Source organism: Pleurodeles waltl, chromosome 1_1 (assembly GCF_031143425.1).
Source record: "Pleurodeles waltl isolate 20211129_DDA chromosome 1_1, aPleWal1.hap1.20221129, whole genome shotgun sequence".
In the NCBI taxonomy this organism is placed as follows: Eukaryota; Metazoa; Chordata; class Amphibia; order Caudata; family Salamandridae; genus Pleurodeles; species Pleurodeles waltl.
In genome coordinates, this window is record NC_090436.1 from 505,790,723 (window position 1) to 505,811,259 (window position 20,537).

At 42.4% G+C, this 20,537-nt stretch overlaps 1 protein-coding gene across 1 annotated transcript in view; it reads left to right on the top strand.

The window, feature by feature from the left end:
* The window catches only part of ADGRV1 (adhesion G protein-coupled receptor V1), a 2,003,619-nt gene that overhangs the window by 481,032 nt on the left and 1,502,050 nt on the right, over window positions 1-20,537 (top strand). The window lies entirely within an intron of this gene.

Sequence of the window (20,537 nt, forward strand, 5' to 3'; positions counted from 1 at the left end):
GGCTGCGCCCAGAGTTCAGGACAAATTAAAATGGTTGAAGGACAACAATGTGTTACAGGGCAGATCATTTATCAACCTTCAACTGCAGGTGACCATTACCACAGATTTCTCTCATATGGTGAAGACCACATTTGAACAACTTGATCATTCAGGTCACTTGGTCTTAACACTAATAACAACTGCACATAAAGTTCAAGGAGCTGAAGGAGGTGAAACTAGCATTCAGAAAATCTGAAATAGTTGTTTGCCAAAATACAGTACCCATATGTACAGGCCAACATGAGCAGCATATACTACATCCAAAATGAGGGGTGCATACATCTTCTCCAGCCTTCAACTCTCGCACAAACAGTTTGGCACTTGGCCATTCGACAGCAAGATTTCCACTTCACAGAACATCTTCAGAGTTGGACAATGATTTTGTGGACCTGCTAAGCAAAACACATCAAGAAACACATGAATGGAAGATCAGTCCTCAAGTACTTCATCAGTACTTTCAGAGATGGGGAACACCCCATAGTCAAAAACATAAAATGCACAAGCTTTGTCTCTAGGTACCCATATTAACAGTACATGGAAAATGCTGAATGGAAGAATTGGTCAGGAAAATGTGCCTACACTTTTTCTCCACTACCACTGATTCCATATGTAACGAGGAAAATGAGACAGGCGCCAATAAACATATTCTAATTGCTCCCACTAAGGTGGAACAGCCATGGTGCTCCATGCTCTTTAACATGATGATTCACCTACACAAAACCTTACCCCTGCATCCAGATATCCTAACACAAAATCAGGGGCAGCCAAACCTCAATACACTGACTCTTGCATTTAGGTACCAGAGATCTTAGATTCTGTCTACATTAAATTTGATGCTTATTCTGAAGAAGGCTCGTAGCCCACTACAAGGATGTGCTACAATGTCAAATGGAAAAATCACATACTACTGTCTGAGTAGTAATGAATAGCACCTCCAGGTCTTTGAAAAAAACATCAAATGTTATTTACTGCACTTGCAGAAAGACGACCTAGCAGACACCACTGGTAGGCTTCACTTAGCAGCTGTAGCTGCCTACTTGCAGAATAGACCGTGTCAGTCTCTATGCCAGTAGGAAGGGTATTCATGGAAGGTCTAAAAGTAGTTAAATCACCTAAAACACCAACAGCCTCTTCATGGGATCTTAATGTAGTTCCTAGTTTAGAGATGTCACAGTCTTGTCCACTGCAGTTTCTTTTATGCAATGTAGCTATCATCATGTCACTTGATTCCTTCCATAGAGTTGGAGAATTTCAAGTCCTAACTAATCATGATCCTTTTATTTAAGTGCATAAAAACTGGATCTTTCTAAGAACAAACCCTCGCTGTCTGCCTAAGGTGAACTCCCTGTTTCATGTTAACCAAACTATTGTCTTACACACCTTTCTTCTGTTACCTCAGTAAGTTGCAGAAAGAGCATTACGTGCATTAGATGTTAAATAATCCCTTATGTATTACATTGGATGTGCAAAATCCATTCAGAAAACAATGCTACTATTCGCTTCTTTGCTGAGCCCCATTTAGCACACCCAAAATCCAAGTCTGACCTTGCATGATGGATAATTAAGCACATTCAAGTGTCAATCGTGTCAATGGTGACAAGAGAGAGCCAAAGGCTTTACAAGTCTAATATCTTACAGGCCACACCTCATTTCTCCACCTGATAGACAGCAGTCTGTACCCTTCGGTGGCTAAAGATTGGGTGGTACCTTTGAAGGGTACAGAGACCAAAGGAGTAGTTCTAATCTTTTCCCACCATGGCCTCTCCTGACGGACCAATTTCAAGCATCCTCATGCGAGTGTGTGTGCCTGATGGAGAAGAAGGCTTACTGTGGGCCTTTGGCATCTATGGGTTTATTGTGTGGATTTTTCCTAACTTTTCAGGAGTCTGTATGCTTGATGTAATTTTCTTCCTGCTAATCCTCTGGTTAGGATGTAGTGTCTGGTTGGGGGGGTTTGTCAGCCTGAGAATGTTTAATACAGCCAATATCCATCCTTTCTGTAGACTGTTGTGTGAATATTGGCACAGGTTTTTATCACTGTCATGTGAAGTTGCCTTTATGCTCTGCTGCCGTTACTTTTAATTTTCAATCTGTAAATTCTTTACAGATTTTATGTTTAATACTATGTGCATTGGTTTTTGATTTATAATTCCATCATTGTATGAGTGTTTCCAGTATTTAAATAGATCATGTTGATCATAGTATAGCTTTTCTGTGGTTTGGGGGTGCAGATCTTTCATCTCCTAAGGTTGGTATACTGACAGTGTGCTAGCGGACACCGAGTGGCTTTGCCAAGTATACTGGCCTTTTTCAATATCCTCCATCTAGATCTTTGGTCTCTATAACACATTTTTGATTGAGCTGTCTCCTGAGACTCATGTTCTGAGGACTAATACTGTGCAATTGATTCATGAGGTGAAGAATCTGTAGCTAAAAGTATCCATCAGATGAATACATTAATTACCTTCTGTAACAATGTTTGGTGGCTATTATACATGAAGATTCCTCATGGATTTGCCAACCTCCCCATTCTGTATGTAGTTGTATAGTTCTCAAGTTCAAAGTAAATTTTCCGCTCTGCATTCCTGTCAATTTTGCCACTCTCATCTCTTCCTCAAAGCCATGAAAAAATGGATGGGAACTAACATCGGTGTATTGGGTTGGTTCGAAAAATGTCTCTGTGACATGAAATCCAAGGAAGCACAGGAGTTGAGTTGGAGCCATGTAGGCATCTACTGGTGCGGTAGATCTGTTTCAACCTTTCCATAACCAGTCTTACCCCTATGTAGATTTCTGAGCTGTGAAATCTAAGGGAGATAGAGTATCTACCAGCAACAACTTTACCACTGGTAACTATGCTGGACCCGACTTAGAGTTTGGTGGAGGGAGAAGTTACTCAGTTTCAATGATAACGGAGTACTTTATCCACCAAACTAGAGGTCCACTCACCTCATTTATAGTTGGACAGACCTTTCAGCATGCCAACGCCTGAGACTGCTACATCTCTGACACCAACAGACACCTCCAATAAAATGGCCAGTTTTCACGTTATTTTCTTCAAAACATTGACAGTTTGACGTCCAGCTCATCATGATGACAGAGCAGTCTGTCAAACTTTCAATGTATTTACTGTAACCCCCGGTATGGGGGTTCCTGTAAATGCAACAGATATCTGTTGGGCCTGCGTACATCTCTAAATTATGTAGTGGCAGTACATACACCATGCTCCAAACTCTAAATCAGGCCCTTATTCCTCTGGAGCTAGAATCATGCACCAGTTGTTTAAATTCTGCTTACAAAACGTATATGTCCTTTATAGAGGATTATAAGTAAGCTTTTCAGTCTAGGTACCTTGTTTACCTTATTGATCATTAGCCATCTGTGTGTTCTGATGATATAACCACATTCTGCCTTGAAACGTGACCACCTTTATTGTCCATTCAAATGATTATTAGTATTGGGATTACCACTTCAGTTGATTCAGTTCATACAAAAGTTCTGAAAGACTCTTAAAAAAAATATGGGGACAGCTTATTATTTGTATTGCATGTAACAACAGATTTCAGAGTTTCTATAGCTTATAGAGGGCCACTTTCACTAGCCTAGTTGAAGCCAGCCTACCAGATTTAATGATTTCCCATTGGGTCAGCAGGATGCATGCAGTGGGGCGGGCAGAGCCTTAGCTGTGGGAAAAACCCCTGCACCCTGCATTCTAAATTAGATAGGACAAAAGCTGTGATAGTGGACCAGCTGCCCTTATATCATAAAGGAGTGTTTTTGATAAGTGCTTTGTATTTCATATTACAGTAAATGGAAAGTGTACATTGGAGTTGTCATTTACATATTGTGCTAATGCCACAATGGCACTGTAGTTCTGTCACCTTATCCTCTGCAGGCAGGCGGGCAGGAGCAGAGATGAAGCTAGGTCTATTTAGGTGTCATTCAAGGAGTCCAAAGATGTCACGCAGTCATGGTACATTGAACACAGATAAGAGTTTGGGAAAAGTCCATCTTGCTGCATCCCTTGCTTAGTGCTATGTACCAGAACTTTGTGTAGTAGCCAGATTTACATCTATGATGTCACTTTTGAGAACTTGCAGTTTTTTGTGCCCCTTGAAAGGCTTTGTAGTCATGAATATTTAAAATGCCAACTGAAACATTTTTGCATTCAAATGGAGAAAGTCAAGTTCTATTTTGAGTTCTGTTAAAGTGTGATATTTCTGTACCTTTGAGTGAGTGCTACATGTGGACAGGTAAATCCACATTTTCTTTTGGATGGATAAAAGTCCTATTAAATGAAGCAGACTGAGGACACTGTTAGAGTCTGCACAAAAGCTACTATTGTGCACCAAGGTAGAGGGCTTTAGAATAGCCAGGATATCAGAGTGTGAACCAAGAAAGTGGAAGACTTGTTTGTGCAGTCTTTGATGATCTGATAAAGTCTTCACAAACTTGTTGTCTGGCTTTAAAAGATAACATCCAAGAAAAATATTGTTTTATAGGAAACTGGAATAGGTAAGGCACCAACATCAATAAACAGTCCTGACAAGGGTATCTCACTCGGCAAAGAAATATATACCATAAAAAGACTTCTGCTGATGTTGATCTTCACCTAGTTACTGGCCAGTAAAAAGTGGATGGTGATTAAACAGGATCCAAGTGCTGTACAGTCAAGGTCTAAGTGTCGTTTTATTTTGAAGACAATCTTCATGTTGTTAGCACGGCTGATGCAGCTAATTTATTCTATAAAGGTAAGATGATTGTCAGAGGTAGACACTGGACACCACAATTGAACAAGTTATTTGAATATTAAGGAAACCATTTGAATGTAAATTAGAGATCCAATTCATGTACTGGTCTTGGCGTCCAGTATCATAGAGGTTAGAAGCATTTTGGAGTGCTGGACCATATCACTTGCTGTTGAGCATTCAAGTGGTTTGAAGTAATACCTTCATTCCCACTTGAATCTTGAGATCACCCCAAATATAGATGTTTCCCTTCCACAGCATAAGTGGAAACCTATCTGGGGGCTGGACAGACAGTTGTGATTTTTAGTGTATTCCTGGAGTTGCATTAAGTCTCAATTGTCAATCAGCTAATTGACAACAAAACATACTTTTTCATTAACTAAGCCTACCTAAGTATCGCTTAAAGCCCACAGAGTTGAATACTTAATGTATAAAAGTGGAACAATAGCCTTTAAGAGTGTCCATTATCCTGACAGTAAACAAATAGAAAATAATACCAGTGTTTTTGGCTGCCTCTACTAAAGTAACTATAATTAACATTCCTGCGGAAGCATAAATAACTGGCCTTCTGCAGGACAATACATCTCCCTCTGGGAGTAAGACAGCTAAAGTGGTGTAAAACGTGTCACATAGTAAGGATGAGTCCATTGCTTAGTACAGGAACAGTCAGCACAAAGGACTAACACAACAGCCCTTCCATTCAGGTAGAAACCTATTCACCCTCATAGCCCTTTCACTCATTTGTCTTTGTCCAACACTGGATGGAAAACTGCTTAAAGCACAGAGATAGTTAATGTTTTCCCAACCTTAAAGATAGACCTAATAGGAAATACTAGCATTCTGGAAGGGGATGGAAATTAGGGTCATCTCGAATGAAGTATTATGGAAGGCTTACCATAAAGGGAGAGAGGAATTTCTGGATAAGGAGGCTGAGGTTCTGTGGCAGAGATGCCAGGATTGAGCAAAGGAAATTCTCCAATCACCACATGGTGCACTGAATAAGAATGACACTCTTGGATGTGGAAGAACACTAGATGAAAGAAGATTCCAGCTGGCTACAGTAGAAAGAGAACCATTAGACTCTTGACCTGTGCTGGAACCCAACAATTAGAACTTCTCTCCAAGTGTCATATGGTTGACCTTCTGCTTCTGCTGGGAGCCAGGATTCAGAAGGTTTGAAGGTCCTGAAGACAATCCAACTGGCTAGTTGAGTGCAGACTGCAGTGGAGCTTGGGAAAGACCTGGTGCCTAGAAGAGTGCCCTGAGGACACTGAGCTGTAGAAGAGACAAGGTATATTGTTCCCAGCACCAAGACACTTTTTTGACTTAACCATTTATGTAACCTCAGGAGGGCTGGGACAACGTGCTGAGGGGAAGGTGGATCTTCGTAGGCAAGATTTTCAGGTTTGTCCTCCCTCAATCTTTTTGTATCTCAAAATAGAAAGCGTCAATTGGAACTCAGAGAGAAGGTATCTGGCCCCTGAGAGCATTGACTTGTTATTGCAGGAGGATTTTGAAAATCAAAAAAGTAAGTCTGAACATCAAACTTGGGACTGAGTGACATTGCAAAGTTACCCCAGCAGGTATGCGACTCCAACAGCTATAAAATGAGAGCTTTTAGCACCAAAACTAAAGGCTTCCGTGGAGCTCTATAACAACATATCTGACTTTGAAGGACTCTTGTCCTGCATTGCGGTATTGAAGTATCTTGACAATCAGAAAAATGACAAAGTCTAAAGGTAAAATCTTGAACTGATAGAACCCACTAGGCTTACCCAAATGTTGCTTCATCTTTGTTGTCCTGAAATACTGCATTTATTCCAGTCTACTATAACCATGAACTTTTATCACCTAATTTCCATTTCCTGGTGCATTTTGCCTTTAAACTTCATAAATCCATTCCTCACAGCATGGATCCATCCATGGAGCAAGGTAGTTGCCCAGTAAATTCTCTCTGCCAGTCAGAGGATATTTCCAGGGCATCTACACAGTCCTGCAGTGATGTGCTGGTCTGATTCCAGCACTAGGGGTAGGACAAAGTGATTATGAACATGAGAGTACTTCTCACCTACCTTACTGATGTTGACGGACCCTTTGGCAGCATCTGCTCCATCATGGCACTGTACTGTCTGTGCACAACAATGATCAACAGTTGGTATCTGCTAGCCCTCTGTGAGCTTGCCCACCATTGCTGGAGTGCAGTGAATAGGTTTGCTGTTATCTGCTGTTCATGAATGGCCCCATGCATTTAAAGTGCTGCCACACTGCAAACTGCGAAACACTTCCCTGCTGTGTATGCTCTCTGTGAGGCCAGGTGCTGGAAGAAGCATAGTATCAGACACGTGGTCCGGGCTTCTGGCTCAGGACCGATCACAAACCTGTGGGAATTAAATCCACCTCTTTTTCAGTCACTACTCTGCCCATCTGGCAGTACCTATAGGGCCTGTTTTGAGACATAAACCCCCTTGTCATCCATTCATCATACTCCATTGGAGCTCTAAGGATTTGCTTGCTGGATTAACACCTTTCCTGGGACCAGCAGGCTCACCATGCCATATCCAGAGACTCCAGCACTCGGCATTTCACCAGGTGGAGATTTTGTGGTATAGCGTGGGGTGTCCTGTATCATCCTCAACAGGGTAACCAGGATAAGCTCACTCATGGTACAGGGGGATTTCCCTCACAAATGTAATGGACCATGCCCAGTAGTACATATGACTGTGGAAAAGAAAAAAGAATGAAGCACAAACTAAGAATAAACAGTGATGTGCCCATTGTGTTACATGTTTCTCCTCCCTAGTCTCCTCTGCATCTCAGGGTCCAAAACTGTATGTGTATATATATGTATATATACATATATATGTATATATACATATATATACATATATAAATATACCTATAATCTACTGATAAATAGTTAATTTTATAACTTCTGAATAAACAAACAAGACCAACCATATTAGTGCCCATCATTTTGTTTCACATGCATCTCAGGAGAGAAGAAAGGTTGGAGAGTGCCTACGTTCTAGAGTTAGTCATAGATTTCATTCTTTGCTGCCTCTCCTTTCTTTGTTACCAACTGTCCTTCCAATCCTGTGTTAGGAGCTGGGTCATCCCAGCTTGTGTTTCTCTCTTCATTCCCTGGCCACTCTGGTTATCAATAGCACCCCCTTGCATTTACTGTTGTGTGTTTGTGCTTTGAATGGAGGGTAATAAGTGATAGCATGTATCCTAGGGTCCCGTATTTTGCATGAATGGACCTCATACCTTTTCAAACAGAGAATTGTTCTTGAAAGTTATATGTACATCTTATATGTGTGAGTAGTCTGACAAGTTCACTCTACCATTCTTGGTGTGTTGCCATTGTCATGGGGCACCAATGTAATAGAATAGATATGTTTGCCACAATAAGAGCCATTGACATTAATCTCTTCCAAAAGGAGGTGACATCATCTGTGTTGGTCATGGTGGTCCATGAAAGCTGAGCAATTTTCATTTATTCTACATTTGTATTCAGCTGTCAATATGTTTTTATGTCTAGCTTAATATTGCCTGAGTAGAATGTATCTATGAGAATCTGATAAACAATGGAGACTGTTCCTTTAGACTTTTCCCACGTTGGTACATATTTCAGAAATGACAACTTGGATGGCATGGTGGGATCAAAGTTTGAGCTGAAAGCTGAATTGAGGTGTATCACCTTCAAAAATGTCCCCAAAGTATCTGGATCTCTTCCCCTTTCTATTGCATACACCTTATCCCTTTCTGTCCTATGTTGATGCTCCTCTTGGACCAGATTGCTCCTCTTCTGCATAAATAGCTGTCCAATCCCATCAGTTTATGTAAGTCTCTCCAAGTTAGCTGCATCACCTTCAATGTTGGTTGAGTGAGATATTTATGTTGCTGCTTTATTATTGCATGCTCAATTGACATTCATACTGGCTGCACATAATTGCCTACCAGTACATATACTTCCTGCAACAGATAATGCTCAATACAGTACAGATACAATATCGACAATTTAAGCCTCCCTGCCCTGTGTCTGCTTCCAGTTTTGAGGGTTTGAGTCTAGGTTTCCTTCCTGCCCAAATGAATGTTTTAATGTGTTTATTTAAGGCACACAGTGTTCCCTTAGGTACTGGAAGTGATATTATCCCCATAATTAAACCTGGAGGCTGTCACCATCTTCACCACCTGTACCCAGCCACAAACTGAGATTCAGAGGGAGGACCACTGAAGGAAAATATTTTCCAATCTTGTCATAAACTGCTGCAGATTATCTGTGTCCATATGTTTCAAACTTTGGTGAGAGGTGTGCCCAGGTACTTTAAAGTGGAAGACTGTTAAGTAAAGCCAAGTTCCCTCTGACTTGTCTTTTCATACATTTAATTATAAAGAGCTCCTCACTTTTATTCCAGTTGATATCATATCCATAGAAAATGGAGAAGGCACTGATCAGGGATATAAGTTGTGGTATCCAGTGATCAGGGTCAATAGGAGTTAGCAGAATTTCATCTGCATAATGCATGATTTTAGTATGCCCCACTGGTGTTTTAATTCCCCTTATGTGGTTCCTCTGATGAACAGGAGCTTCCAGGGATCCTCTGGCTAATAAAACAAGAGAGGAAATAGCGGGAAACCCTATTACATTCCACTGTGTATAGAAAAGGGCTGTGACATATGACCTCCACAATATTTATATGCTGTAGGGCCTGAGTATACCCACAGTACTTTTGTCAAGAAATTTGGACGTATCCCCACTCTGCCCAATGTGTGGAATAGGTACCCCCACTTCACCTGACCACACTTCCTTCAGGCATCCAGGAACAGCAGTATCTTGTCATTGTGGCCAAGTCTCATGTGGCATAGAATGTTTGCTAGCAGTTGCATATGGTTTTTGGGCGACCCTCATGGCACAAATCCACCCTGAAAGTTGTGATTAGGCTCAGTATTACCTTCTTCAGTCAGGTAGCCAAGATGTTGACTAGCACCTTCATATTAGTGTCAGTTAGTGGTATAAGGTAGTAGCTGGCACATTGGGTGAGGCCTTTGTTCGGTTTTAATACAATGTTGATGTTTACTTTATTTTCTGGATGTAGTCTACCTTTATCTTCTGATTCTTTAAAGACTTTGTGTAGCAGGGGTGCCATCATCTGTTTATTGGGTTTGTAAAACTGGAGATTCCATCTTCCCCAAGTGCTTTATTATAGAGCATATCTGCAATATCTGCAATGCCTTATGAGATATCATCCTCCGTGTTTTCCCTCTCTAACATATGTCTTCCAATCTCAGAGTAGGCAGATCTGCTCCCTGCAAGAACACCTGTTCATTCTGCTGGTATTCACATACTTCTGAACTATATAAACCATTTAGAAATTGGGCAAAAGTGTCTCCTATGGCTATTAAGTGTGTAACCACTAGACCACTTTGGCTGTGCACTGCTAGTATAGCTTGGATAGCCTCTTGCTGGTGTAGCCGCAGTGCCAGGAGTCAATCGGTTTTTCCCTCTTGTTTGTAATGTCGCTTTTGAGGCCCTCCTGGGCATATTCATCCTGTGTAGAGAAGTGGCGATTGTGGGTTTGGGTGCTTGGTGTATTTTTTAGTCAAGTTGAATATCACTCCTGATGTACGAGTTTCTCTTGGGAAGCTCCTTTCCTCTGGGTAGAGTCTCTCAGTTCTCCAGATATGGAGATTTTTCTTGCAGCCCTTAAAACTTGGATGCAGAAACTGAGGGCCCTATTTAGAGTTTGGGGCTACTCTGTCACAAACGTGGCACATATCCCACACACTGTACTATGATTTCCATAGGATATATTGGAATTGTAATACGGTGGACGGAATATCCTTCACATTTGTTACAAAGTAACTCCATCTGCCAAACTCTAAATCAGGCCCAGAATGTTTGCTGTCATCCAGGTACTGGTGTTGTTTCCGTTTGTCCACGGGTAGCTTATAGGTGGACATGTTCTTATCACTAGCACTTTAAGGTGTGTAAAATGTGGCCTTGATCTATTTCTAGAAATACTGGAGCAGGATCTGAGATTCCTCCCTCCACTATTTTATAGTTCTTCAACAGAGCAAGAGACAAATGATTTATGGGAAAGTAATCAATTCTTAAGCAAGTCCCATGCACACAAGAGAGGATGGTGTATTCCCTACCTTGGGTGGTCTATCACACCATTATGCTGCTTAATGTCTGTAAGCATTGCCCACAGCCCTTGTCAATTGGGCCTGATCTGTCTACATTGTAGTCTATGCCTGAGTTCTAGTCACCACCCGCTGCTTGCTTTGCATGTCTGAATTCTGTGAAGTCTATTGATAAGATTAAGAAGAAAGTGGCCTTTTCATGGCTAGGAGCATGTACGGATCCCACTACCAGAATCCAGTCCGTTGGTTTTAGTTTTGCAAAAACATTCCTGCTAATTTGATCTGTCCATAGAAGAGCAACACCATAGTTCTTTTGAGGGTGATGGGGTCACTAGAAGTTATTAGGACATTAGCTTGTATACTGGCAATGCTACTTCTGAACACTTTATCCTCCCAATCCCTCTTCAACTTGTCTTACTTTGTATGAGAGATTTGTCTTCTTGAGCAAGGCTGTGTCAAGGGATTTTGTGGCAGTATACCTAAAGGCATTTTGACATAGTGAGTCAAACCATTTACACTTAATGAAACTAACCTGAAATTCTTAGGTCATGTTCATGCTGTCATGTTTCCAGTGCATTGCCTGCCATAATTATGGTTTGCTGGGATATCCTGCAGGTATAATGTCACAAACTTCGACCATATAAGCTGCCTCTAAACAGGTGAGCCCAATTGATGTTCTCTGTGAATATATGTACTCTAATTATGATAACTATTCAGACCCAGTCCAGCAGCAAGTTAGCACTAGTGTGTATTAAAATTTGCACACAGTGCAATGGTATTAGGAATAACACAAAACAAAATTTTTAAACTTTACACAATTCAAATGTACCATCTGCTAATAAGTAATTAGCAACCAACTTATTTAAATGAGCAAGCTTTCCTGCCAACACCCACCCCACCCAACACTATCCAGCACCTTAGTTAGCTGTTTTGACCAAACGGCAATGAGGGCAGTCTCACAGAGTTGATCTCCTCATGGGTAACATCTGTGTCAAGCGCATAAGTACAAGGTAAATGTTTGAGTCCTAGCACTATGACCAGGTGCCCCATCATCCACTTTTATGGTCGAGCGCACAAGCACTCTGGCCCCTGTTGTAATCTCTCTGTGGGCTTTTAACCACGCCCATGTCATGTCCATCAGTTTCGTTGGTTCGTGGGCTTCCCTTTTAAAATTCAATTGATTTCATTTGTGAAAGGCATACATATTTCATGCCTTTTATGGTGTTTAGCCCTCCTCGACAGCACCGGTAAACTGAAAACATACGAGGCTCCATGTTTTCCGCATGGCTTCTGTGCTATTTTTATTTTTATTTCCTACGCAGTGCGATCTCGCTGAGCAGTAGTCGAGCGCTTTGCATGACATCGACCCTGTTACATAGATAATTGCATAACTGCCGATATGTTTGACTGCGAGCAGACTTCTGTTTCCATTTGTGTGCTCCTTCACGCTCAAGGTGGGGTGCTTTAAATTGTCTCGCTTATGTGAAACTGTATTACTTTTCATTTTCAATTTACGTGGCAAGAAATGTCCGGTTAGGACTTTACATCGCTAATAGATCTAAGTCGAACATATGTGAGACCCATTGCACTGCAAATGCTTGTTTATACAGTCCCCAGTAGCAAGGTATTGACTCATGTGATTTTACTTTCCCACATGTGGAACTTATAGTAATGGACAGATCTTAACCTGAAAGCTGTCTTAGAGGCACCAGACCCTCCACTCCTGTCCCAGCCTCCATTGGTGTCTGGTTTGACCTGTAGTGGAGAGCAGGATTTGTCTCTGCGTCTTAAAGTGCAAGTCGCCCCTTTGATCTCTATCTTTCCCGCATGTTTTCTAGCCTCCATCGTTTGGAGGCAGTATTTGCCCTCCTTGGGGCCACAGAACATCTTAGGTGGCTCCTTGATGTGGATGAGACATTGGTGCTGATCTTGCTGAATCTTAGTGCAGCATTCAATATGTCTCATAATACGCTGTTGATGACATTGGTTCAACTGGGACTTCAAGGTATGTCTCTTTCTTGGATGTTATCTTTTTTAAAGAGTTGTACTTTTCAGGTTAATTTGGGAAACGCCTTTTCCACATTTTATATGCTGACTTTGGGTGTTCCCCAAGGCTCTGCCTTAATCCTGGCCATCTTTAAACACCTAGGCTCACCCCTGAGCTGACCTGGTAGAATGATGTAGGTTCACTATAGCTTCATATGCGGATGACACTTAAATCATCTTTTCCTTGTCACCCACTCAGGACCACAATGCAACGTCTTTGAACTCCTGTATGTCTCAAGTTGGCTTTTGGATGAATAACAACTCACTGAAGCCTAATGGAGATGAGGCAGAGATGCTGGTACTTGGTAAGAACCCCGTCTCTCTCTGGGGATCGCAGCGTTGGTTGGGACCCTAGGTGCTATGCCTGCCTCAGTTCCCAAAGTCAGGATCCTTGCTGGACTCAAAGCTGTCCATAAAGTCTCGGGTGGAAAAGGTTCCTGCAAAATATTTTTTTAACTTCAAAATGGCTATGAAAGTTCATCTAGATACTTCAGCTGTTTGCTCAAAGAACTGTGATCCAGGAACTCATTATGTCTCCACCTGATTACAGGGATATCTTGTCTTTGGAAGTGGATAAATAGATAGATGCCTATAGGTGGTTGAGAATAAGGCCTCCAAATTGACATATAAATTGCCAAACCAGGAATCGGCCACTCCCCTCCTTTGTGAGCTCCATTGGCTCAAAGTGGAGAAACACATTCAATTTAAAGCCCTGTGCTATGTTTTTAAAGCAAGGGCAGGGACTGCACATAATGGATTTGATAAAGCCTTATCAATCGGTCTGTTCACTCCACTCAAGCAATCTATGTCTCTGCACCGTTCCTAGATTTAGAAAGGCTTGCAAGGAAGGTCGTTCCTTTGCACATCTCAGCCCTAAGCACTAGAACCCCCTTCTGGAACATTTGAGATTCTGCCCTTCTCTTTTACTTTTTGCAGACAACTAAAAACTTGGTTGTTTTGAATCATATAGTTTGGGGAACGCTCAATCTGTTACTTAAGCACCAGGAAACCCCAGTGGGGTAGCTGTCGTACTATTTAAGCTCTTAACATTAACATCTGGGTGCATCCATGATCTGGGAGGATGTCCATCCTTTGTTTGACCTGCCCGCCACTTATGCTGATTTCGTGGTACCCATATCCATGGTGTCCACGAGGGTCAAGATATCCAGGTCTTCCAGCACATCAAATTCCTTATTTGTATCATTCATTATGAGCAACATTGTGGATGGCTCCAATAAATCATATTGAATGTGAAGTTTCTACAGCATAGGTCTGTGTGCCATGATTTTTTTCCTCTTGAACATAGTGTCATGGGAAAAATCAGCAGCCATATATATTGTAGGGTCTTTATAGTTGAGGGGCCCATTGTGATGTATTTTAGGCACGATGTGCTGTTTAGCCTGATGGTATCACAATAGACATGCTCTTAATTTGTTGATATGCTGTCCTGTTTCTGTCAGATTTTACCTGTGAGCTCTGGAAGAAAATATGCTAAGAAACCATCCAAATTGTCTGTCTCTGCCTCCTCTGATATGCCCATGAAACAGACATTATGCTTCTGCTATGTCTTCCACCTCCACTAACTTTCTGCATAGTAGCTAAATATTCTGGCCCATACCAGGACCCCCATAGCGACTTTAATTCCCTTGCCATGAATTAGTGTCTTCTCATATGAAATCTACAGTATCTATAATGGAGGCCAATTCCCTCACCAATGTTTCCAAGCTGATCTCAGCCATGTTGTAGAGCCGTTGTTTTGGCTTTCCTCCTACAAATTTTTGGGAGGGAAGTTGGTGCATTACATTACCTTTTGGCCTTTGAAATGCGAGATGGTGGGAAGAGGTGGGGGCGTGGGTGGTGGATGGGGTATATTGGGCTAGAGGAGGAGCTCTGGGAGGTTCTCTCTAATGTCCCTCTGGTCTTTCCTTTCACTGGTAGTGACCCATTCCTACCACGCCACACATCTTTCTCCACATGGTGGTGTCAGTCGGAGCCTGGTTCTTGGTGCATGGCCTACAGGATCCTGTGTATCAGTCATTACCAGTCAGGGGACATAAAAGTTTTGATTTGGTTCACTGGGTCAATGTTGCCAGTTTTGCATCATCTCCACAGTCTGGGTTATCTGCATATACCTGCTTACTTATGCCCTTTTGGGAGAAACTGGACATGTGGCTACAAGAAGAGTATAAAAAAGTTTCTCACAGGGACCTCTTGACAAAGGGGTCGCAATTAGTTGATTCCAATTTATGCGTCAACATTGAGAGCGTATCTTAATCATTAATAGTGCCATGAAACTTTATATTAGAGAGCACAGTCCCATGTAATAATTTTGCTGGTGCACAGGTGCTATTTGATCCTTCTACCGCAGACCAATGATATTAGGAATTACCCACTTCCTTCAGGATGATAGAATCCTATGTCACAATTCTCCATTGGTTCAGCCCATGTCCGATAGCATCTGCTCCCCTCTAAGTGCTTACTATTCATGCAGTCATTTTTATTGCCATAACAGTGCCCACAATGTAGCTTTCCTTCTCCCTGATGTAGGTTCCCTCCATGCAAACTCAATCATGGGTCACACAGCTTAGTGTAGTCCTCCAGTAGTATACTGTTCAATTTTTGACAGGTGCAAGGCCTCCAGGCATAAGACTGATTGCTGATCATGTTTGGTCAAACTGCTCTCCCTTCATCTCTGCCACTTATCAGAATTGGCCCTGCCAGCCTGAGACAGTGTATCTTGCCATTCAGTCTCCTCAGCTGGGGCTTGTGCTTTACTTCAAAGGCAGTGTGTGTTCTGATGTGCACTATCCAGGCAGCAGTCAGATGCCAAGCCTTCCCATCTGTGCTCTTTTTCACTCTGGGACACCAGCAGCGTAGTTGCTTTATCTCTAGCAGGGTATGTGAGTCCCCCCTCATGCTTCAGTTGCATTTCCGCCTGATCCTGTGGTGTTTCATTATCCAGGGACTGAGGATTATGAATGAAGGTGCCAGTTGACCAAACCATCTCAACAGGAGTTGCCCATCTTAGATGCGGCCAGAATCTGCCTCTTAGCGAATAACTTTCAATGCCTCTCTTTGCTCTTTGTCTCCCTTCTTTATTATTCATAACTGGGAAACTGGGCTCATAAAACTGATTTAGTGTCCTCTGTCTGGTGGAGCTACCATTTTGAAGACCTGGGAAAGCTCTCTCCTCTCAGCCACTGTATTATTTGCTGATGTCTGGCAAATTGTCCTACAGTGAAAATTTTGAATCCCCTAATTCTTCTCTGCAATCCCAAATCTATTCCGTTTCTCCTTACCCTCCTGTCACCTCCTAAGTTGGCTAAACAACCTCTTTATTTGGAGGCCATTTCTGGCAACAAGCAGTTTACCCATCAACACTCCTCTAAAATGCTTGAGATTATTATGTACAGATTTATAAAGGAGATCTCAGTCACAAGCTGCAACCTAGGCTTGTTCGACACCATGAAGTGTTCTCAGAGGTTAATTCCACAAGAGTTGACTTTACATCTGTGCATAAACACTTGGATGATAGGAGACTGGCTGATTTTAAGAGACAACTGCATACCGAATCGGATTGGGATACAGGACTATGGCACCTGAGACTCAATTTACCAAATCACTTGAGGAAGGAAACATGATAGCATTCCTGAAGGACTTTCTACCGTGATTGCTGGATCTACAATTCCCTGAACCACTTAATTGTATGCAAGCACATAGACAGAGATCTTGAGTCGGCCAGACGTCTGACAAGCAAAGCCTTTGAGAGCTGCCTGTTGAGACACCAAATGGCTATTACATGCGGAAAGCTGTCAAAAACAAAGAAGGCCCTTTCTTCCAAAACTGCTAGCATATCCTTATAACGACAGACTATTCACATGAAGGTTTCATCAGAGAAACATGAAATTTGGCCTGCTTGAACCTGCTGTGTATCGATAACCTCTCCTTGCTGAATGGATGCAGATAAATTTGCCCTCAGTGCTCTTTTCACAGTGTGGCTGAAAAGGCATTGCTGAGGCTCAAGCAGAGACATTGTGAGCAAAGTGAGAAAGCTTACAGCATGCTGCCATACCAGCTAAAGGCAGCAGGGGGACTCAGTAGCTACGCCTGTGATTGAGGATGCTCAAGACTGCTTGGTAACACATCAACACATCTGGATAACATCTCAGAGTATTTAGCGTCATTTTATGGGCCACACCCAGATGAAAGAATCACCAGTAGAAAGGGAATTAATGCCCACTCTTTATCTACCTTCAATAAGTGGCAAAGGTCATGATCTTCTGAGTGCTGAGGTCACCACAGATGAGGTTAACAATGCCTTCTTCAACTTGCCAACCTGCACATACCCAGGGAAGGATGGCTGCACTGGAGGATTCTTTGCAACATGCAATGCTCACTTGGCTCCCATGCTCTACAAGGTCTGTAAGAAAGCAGAAAACACCAAATCCCTTGAACCTGTATCTAATATGGCCATTGTAAACTCAAGGAGAGGAAAGATTTGTTGGCTTGTGGGAGCTATAGACCCATCTCTACTTCGGACGTAGATATTAAAATACTGGCCAAAATCCTCGCATTCAGATTGAGTAAGGTTATCCCTTCCTTGATTCATCACACAGGTGGCCTCTGTTCTAGGATTTTCCAAGATACTCATCTGATAACCCATGCTCAGTTGTTATGGTAATACAAGGATTTGGAGGAAGATGTATTTGCTGTCTCCCTTGAGGGTGAGAAAACATTTGAGGAAGTGTGGATTTCTGTACAGACTTTTGTACAGGTTTCACCTAGGCCAAGACATCATCTCAAGAGTATGATGGCTGTACCATTCCCAGACTTCTCAGATAAAATGTAGCAGTTTCTGGTCCCATCCTATTCTGACACACCCTCTTTCCCCTCTTCTATAATCCCTTGCTCTGGAACTGCTAGCATCTGCTACATGGTATCAACAGTAATTAAATATGTTTCTTCTCAGGCCCTATCATAGCTTCCCTTTATGCTGATGATATCCTTCTGATGTTTATAGATACTGACAAGCGATTGCCTATATTACTGTCCTTCCTTTATTAGTTTTCAGAGTTCTTAGGGTAGAAAGAAAACTGGGGGAAATGTGGTGTGGTGCTCTGCTACCAGTGCCATTGTCGCTGGTCTTCTGAAATAAAAATAATATAAACCACTACCTCCAATGGCTGAAAATCTGGTAGTACTGACCATGCTGCTGCATTGGAAGCTTGCCCATAACCACTTTAAGACTGAGTTATTGTTTTATGCCTCAGCGCTTCTGTGGTGCAATGCAGGTCTGGCCATTACAGGATTCAGTTTTGAAGTCCATGGCACTCTGTCAGTATGATATGAGTGGAGCATCTTACTGAAGGTGATAATCTGAAGCCCTTTCTTGTATTGGAGTATGATTTTGGTTTAAGCGCCACAAAACATTGGTAACATAATTAAATAGCCAATGGTTTTCCTGGGTAAGTGGGTAGAGACCCATTGTATAATGCCAACACCTCTGGTGCTGTCCCACCTTAAAAAACTGTGAAGATTTAGAGGAGTGGTGTTGGGCCTCTATGGAATCCTGACAGATCATATACACTCCCACCCCTGTACAGCGTACTCTGTGGGACTTTTGTTACCCTGCACTACACCTTGATTACACCTTGGAAAACTAGTCTACTTTACTCACTTCCCATGATATGCTTCTGAAGAAGGCAAGACTGAAATATTCCTTTTTCAAAATTCTTCATAACTGAGTTTAGTCACCTCTCCGACTACACAAAGATGGGTTCTTGCCCCACTGTAAATGCTAGTGGTATGGGGAGCTCGACTGTCATCTTGTTGTGTCCTCTGTGTTTGCGCCGGTATTAAAAATTTATAGAAAGCAAAATGGTGTCTTGTGCAAGCAGCGACTTTGAGACGCGATGAGTGGTGACTTTGTGGGCTCCTTCCAACTATGCAACACATTTGTCGACTGACCACTCACCTCTGATACTCCTTGTGCCACCCCACCTGCTGTCCGACTACGAGGCAAGGTGGATCATAGCAGGAGCAGGTGACCACAGACGCATCCATTCTTCTGCACATGATGTCTGTTATGTTGGGGTGCTCTTCAGGTTCAGGCGCCTTCCAAACCAGGCACTGAATGAGTGACAAACCTGGCACTGAATATAGCAATGGTTACTGTTGTTATATTTTCGAGTTGATGGATGTTTACAAACACTTTTTATACTATCTTGTTTATGGCACATATAATTTGCATGAACTCCAGTACTTTTATAGTATAGTATTTAATATGGTGTAGTGGGTATATAAAAAGATGCTCTTATTTGTCACACTGTGCTTCCTTTTTTTACTGTGAGAAGTATCTTTAAATGAAACTGTTTCTTTCAACAGATTTACATCCACAAATTGCACACAAAAAATCTCAACCTGTTGTATCCCTTAAACTCCTGCATGAAAAACTGACCTTCCAAGCACTTATGTTTTTTAAATCGAACCTCTGCTTCTTTCTACCTACCTTCTTTCTCCCTCATCTGTATACAAGGTACTCTAAAACTTTCATAACGATCTGCCTTAAAGCTCTTTTGAAACCATACCAATATTAATTTCAGCTAGTAATTGTGCCTCATGTACCCCCTCTAGTAGTGATATCAAACGAAACAAGCCCCCACACAGCATGCATACTAATCCCAATAACCAACTGACTAACAACTAACTAGGTAGGCTCTGAGTAGTGTGCTACTCACCGTCAAGCGCTTCAACGCCTCATCAGTGGTAGTAAGCACTATACAAATGCTATATATAACTATATATATTTGTTCGATGGCATGTGTAGCTGCAGATACACATGCTGTGCACATCCCGCCATCTGGTGTTGGGCTCGGAGTGTTACAAGTTGTTTTTCTTCGAAGAAGTCTTTTTTCGAGTCACGAGACCGAGGGACTCCTCCCATTTCGACTCCATTGCGCATGGGCGTCGACTCCATCTTAGATTGTTTTTTTTCCGCCATCGGGTTAAGACGTGTTCCTTTTCGCTCCGTGTTTCGGGTCGGAAAGTTAGTTAGAATCTCGGAAAAATCGTCGGTATTGTTTGCGTTCAGTATCGGGTTAGTTACAACAGATCGACACCGAATTAAGAAGAGCTCCTGTGGCCCTTCGGGGTTTTCTTCCATCCCCGTCGGGGCCTGGTCGGCCCGGCCACGTGTCTCTTCAAGGCTGATGGAATGGTCCCCATTCCGCTTCTGTCCAAAATGCCATAACAAGTATCCATATACAGATCAACATCTGATCTGTAACTTGTGTTTGTCACCAGAACACAAGGAGGATACTTGTGAGGCTTGTTGAGCGTTTCGGTCCAGCAAGACACTCAGGGACCGAAGAGCAAGAAGACTGCAAATGGCGTCGGCGCCGACAGGACAAGAGCGTTTCGAGGAGGAGGAAGAAACATTCTCCACCCAGGAGTCGGACTCTGAGGAGATCGATCCCGAGGAAACGCCGAAAACCGTGAGTGAGACGTCGAAACCAAGAACTCACGAGAAAAGCGCTAAAGCCCAGGGGACGCCACCGC